This window comes from Olea europaea, chromosome 15, assembly GCF_002742605.1.
Source record: "Olea europaea var. sylvestris chromosome 15, O_europaea_v1, whole genome shotgun sequence".
In the NCBI taxonomy this organism is placed as follows: domain Eukaryota; kingdom Viridiplantae; phylum Streptophyta; class Magnoliopsida; order Lamiales; family Oleaceae; genus Olea; species Olea europaea.
In genome coordinates, this window is record NC_036251.1 from 7,904,182 (window position 1) to 7,909,285 (window position 5,104).

Sequence of the window (5,104 nt, forward strand, 5' to 3'; positions counted from 1 at the left end):
CCCCCCCCCACACACACACACACAAATTGCGAACAGAGAAAGGAAAAAAGAAGGGTGAAAGACAGCAAAAATAAAGCAAAAAATGGGGGAAGAAGAAACAGGGGAGTATTTGCTCAAAATAGTAACCATAGGTCTACAGCAGTAGGCAAATCCAATTTGCTAGAGATGAGTTATACAATAACTCTAAAGCCACCATTGGAGTGGAGTTTCAGACTCAGATGGTGGAGATCGATGGCAAGGAGGTGAAGGCCCAAGTGTTAGACACTGCTGGGCAAGACATTCAGGTCTGTCACTTCTGCTTATTACCGGGGGGCTGTAAGGGCTCTTGTTGTGTATGATATTAGCAGGAGGACTACTTTTGAGAATGTCAAAAGATGGCTTGATGAACTTAACACTCATTGTGACACAACCGTAGCAAGAATGCTGGTCGGGAACAAGTGAGATTTAGAGAACATAAGAGAGGTGAGCGTGGAGGACGGGATTCAGGGCTGTCACTTCTACTGGGGGGCTGTAGGGGGTCTTGTTGTGTATGATATTAGCAACATGGGTCATGCTACATGACCACAAACTCTGATACATCAGTTGACATATTCACTCATATGGAGAGGTCGGCATTATTTTATTCACCCAGGACCCACACTTCAATTGTGAGAGATGTGTTAAACAATGTTGTCATTTAGCTTAATTCTAGCAACATTTTGTGTATCATTCAAATGAATGGAATGAGATATAAAATATCAAAAAATAGTTTTATTGATCTAGAAATGTTAAATGAATTGACGAGATATGCATAAAAATTAAAAATACACACGGATAGAGTTGGTCCAAGTGCTAATCATTTCATTGATTAAATTCGTAATCCTTATCACTCAAGTTTACATTATTGTTCAAACTAAAAGAGAAGCCCGTGCCAAAAAAGCAATGCACTAAGGTGAGGACAAATATTCTTCAAAAGCAAACATTTACTAATTCTAACTAATAAATTGAACTTTCCTTAGGAAACAAGTAATCATTAGGGCTGGACAAAACTCTCGAACCAAACCAACTGAAATGAACCAAATCGAACCCGACGGTTATTCTCAAATTAAATACCCGAACGGGTATTTGAATTAAGAATCGATGGGTATGATTCGGTTCTTGGTTCTAGGCCAAGACCCGAAGAATCGAATAGGAACTGAATCTCCGTAATTTTTTTAATTAATTTATTTTAAATAAGTAAAATTATTTTATTTTTTCTAAATAAATTTGTTAACTAATTAATTTAGTTCAAACCACAAAATATGATTTTCCTATTTCTAATTTTCAGTTCAAAATCAACTTAATCAAATTGACCTCAATTTTATCTAAATCTGTTATTCTACTGTAGTGTCATTTCTATCGAAGAAAATCGAATTAAAGTTCTACAATATCTCTCTTAATTATTTTGAATTCGCTATATTTCTCTTTCTATGATTTTAATAATCAAATTTATGAAAAATTCAGCAAAAAGAGACGTGAAACACATAAGATTAAATTACGTTATTTTATAAGAGCTAATATTGAACATATCATTAATTAAATTAACGTAACTTTGTATATATTAAAAATTTTAATTATAATACGGAACCAAATAGAACCGAACCAAACTGAATGGAATCGAACCCGAATGATTTCGTAATTAAATTTGGACCCGACGATTCCACTTACTAAATACCCGAAAATTTCAAGTCGGTTCAGTTCTCGTTAGAATCGAACCGAATCGGACCATGTGCAGCCCTAGTAATCACGAGGAAGACCCGTGGAAAGAAACATATCAATGATTAGACGCCCGAAATTCATTAGGGAAGGCGAGGCACAACCTGTCATATGCTAAAGTGCACATGATTCAACATAATCCTTCTTTTTTAATGCGCCTCAAACACAATCGTAAGAAAATATTAAGTCTTGAAAGACCTTGGAATAATGTAATCTCTCATTTCACTTATTGTCCAAAAAATTTAACGATATATAATTCTACCTTCAAAACCTTCGTTGGAGATACAATGGGAGCTCTTCTAGATGAATAACAATTAAGCTTCGCTTTTAAGCACAATCGTCGCTAACATGACTTGGAACTTCATTTTGGCCCTCTAAAGGATGTATTTACCATTTTAGCCCTGATTTCTGAGTTCATATACGACTAAAAATACAACCCAAGAAAAAAGTATAATAAGATATAGATATTTTTTGGTTTAGGATTAAGCAAATTGAAAATCCTTCAATTATGTAATAATAGACTAAGAAACACAATTTAATGTACTTCCTAGAGATGAACATAAGTAAAGAAATGAAATAGCCTTCATCCCAGATTTATGTATTCTTAAAAAGCCTCAAGATGACTTGCAACAAAAATGGAGCACATAAAAATATATCCGATAGCTACTTTGTGTTAGATCTAGTGTCTTTTCACAACATTTATGAAAGCAGCAGTGGGTGAACCCACTAAAGTTGCAAGAGAAGAGCGTGAATGCTAGTTTGTACGCAAGAGTTCAAGATGGGGGCATCTTCAAAACTTGTCCTTTACCCTCCCAACATCAAACTTTGAGGTGTCCAGTCCTCTCAAATAATGTGTACCAAATATTGACTATATCTAAACATCCATTCATCATCTTATTTTCAATACCAGTTTTATAACGTTTATCTAGCCTCCCGTTCACGATTATATGTAAGCATAGTTGCCATTTGAATAAAGCTTAATACGTCCTCCAAAATTAGCATGTCAAGTAATTATTTCGGAACTGTGAAAGCCTTTGGCCACAACTTACTAGTCGATATGCATAAGAGATAAGAGAGCTAATCATTGATCTAATAAACTAGGGGCCAGTTTCACAATTCAGTTCGAACTAAAACTCTTGTCTTCGTAGCCGCTAACGCCATCTCCTTTAAATCCAGGAGGACATTTGCATTTTCCTTCCTTATCATCCCTTTGAAATATTTTAGTAGATTTTTGTTAGAGCCAAATTTAGCAAGGGAGAATTTAAGCAAAATGAATGAATAAACTACTGGTCGTGCAAGCAGAGAAAGTAATTTCATTTTGAGTTTCATGCCAACGACCTCCATTATTGATTTTGCAACGCCCTGGCCCACTTGTTGCCAATGGAAAACTTAATTAAGATGCTGTCTAATCACAGTAACTTGAGATGCTTGAAGAAGGATTATTTAAGGCTAAGATAAATACGAGGCATTATTCTTGGCAAGATATTCTGAGCAAGAATCCATTATCCCATCCATGTGCAGCTGAATTTTGACCAGGTACCGAGTTTAGGTGAATTGACACTATAACAATTGATGTTAAAAAATATATTATAGAGGAAATTATCAAAACGGTCCATTTTCACGTAGTCATTTCCAAAAATACCCAAAATTTGTTCAATGTCAATTTTGCAATTATTTGGACGAGAATACCCCAATTAACAATTTCTAATTCCACACTAAAATTCAAATTTTGGCACATCATTAAAAATTGTGTTGACCAATAAAATGGGGACACATAACCTATACTATTTGTTTGAGAAAGTACATTTGTCAATCCATATTAAATGTGTAGCCCAAACCCACAAGTAAACCTTTAACCCAACCCAAATACCCAATGCCCACTTGCCTAAAAATCTAAAAAATTGGATTAGAGTGATTAGGTCTCACTGTTGACGAGAGGGACAGGACCAGAGGGTTTGTAACTTTGAGAGTTGAGGGAATTTTTCATTTTCTAGCCTATTTTCTTGTCGTTCGCCGTTGCCATTACCTTCGCCATCGAAGTTCTTGCCATCGATGTTTAGTTGATGTACGTGAGTTTTATTTGATGTTGTACAGTTGGTTTCCATTCTGTTTTGCTACGTTGAGTGCGTTCTTCTATTAGGTTTACATTTTATTTTCATAGGACTTTATATGGCAGATATATTTGATTTCATAAGACGTTATATGGTAAATCTGTTTACATTTTTTTATTTTTTTTTCTGCTGCGTTGGTTTACATTTTGTTTTCATAGGACGTTATATGGCACTTTCGTTTGATTTGGAAGTTGGAATGGTGGATGTCTCGTTCTATATTAGGTTTTCTACGGAGAAGATAAAACCTCAAAATGCCGAAATTGCAATGTGAATGGTTGTTTTTCCATTCACAGAACACTACCAATTTCTATTAGGTTCGTTATAGTTGATTCTTTCTTTCTTTTTTTTCCATGTCAGTTGGTTAGTTCTATTAGCTGGTAAGTATGTGAAAAAATTATCTTAAAAGTTTATTATTGCCTAATTCGTGTTGCAAGTAGACCTTGTTGTCGGAATTCTTAAGATTAATATATGGTGAAGAGTAAAATTCAACTCTTTCCATTTTCAATAATTTTTATTTTGTAAATTATTTTTGTATGAATTAAGCTAAGTAAAACTAGCCAAATTCTGGGTTGTTAGAAACTTCATAAGTTCATGACGTTTTGGCCTTGAATTTCGCTTACATAACTCTTCGGCTAACATAACAGATAACAGGTTAAAGGTTTTGAAGGAACTAAAGAACCATCCACACCCATTAGGCTCGACCTTAGTAAGTGCTTAAACGAGAAAATGATCCCTGATTCTCTCAAGATTATATTAAAAACATCATTAGTAAAAGTGTAACTCGCTTTCGGAAACTCAAGATAAAGACAGTAGCTACAAACCTTTTATATAAAAATCTATACTCTCTTTCAACATGAAGGTCATTTAGGTATAATATAGTAGGTTTATGTCATGGTCCTTGTTAGGAAATATGTAATTGGCAAATCTGTGACCAAGGACCAAAATGTAATAATTGTAAGGTCAAGGACCAAAATGTCATAATTGTAAGGTCAAGGACCAAAGTGTCAAATGTCCAATAGTTCAGGGACTTGAGTTGCTAATAATCAAAGTGTTGAAGGCTAGGTTTAGGGTTGTGATGGATGCCTCGAAGTTGCAAACGGCGTGAGATTTCGCTAGAGCCGCGCCATGATCTCGCTCGAGCCACGATTGCAGAACCACTGTCGTTAGAGCGTCGCCAGTAGGTCGCTCGAGCTAAGTGGACGTCGCTCGAGTCACGCTGGTCCCTCGCTCGAGCGACCTATTTATCTGGGCAACATTAA

The 5,104-nt window shown here is 35.4% G+C and overlaps 1 pseudogene; it reads left to right on the forward strand.

Annotated features, from left to right (window-relative positions):
* Nucleotides 1–38: 38 nt before the first annotated feature.
* LOC111410022 lies at nucleotides 39–614 on the forward strand (annotated as a pseudogene).
* Nucleotides 615–5,104: the final 4,490 nt, after the last annotated feature.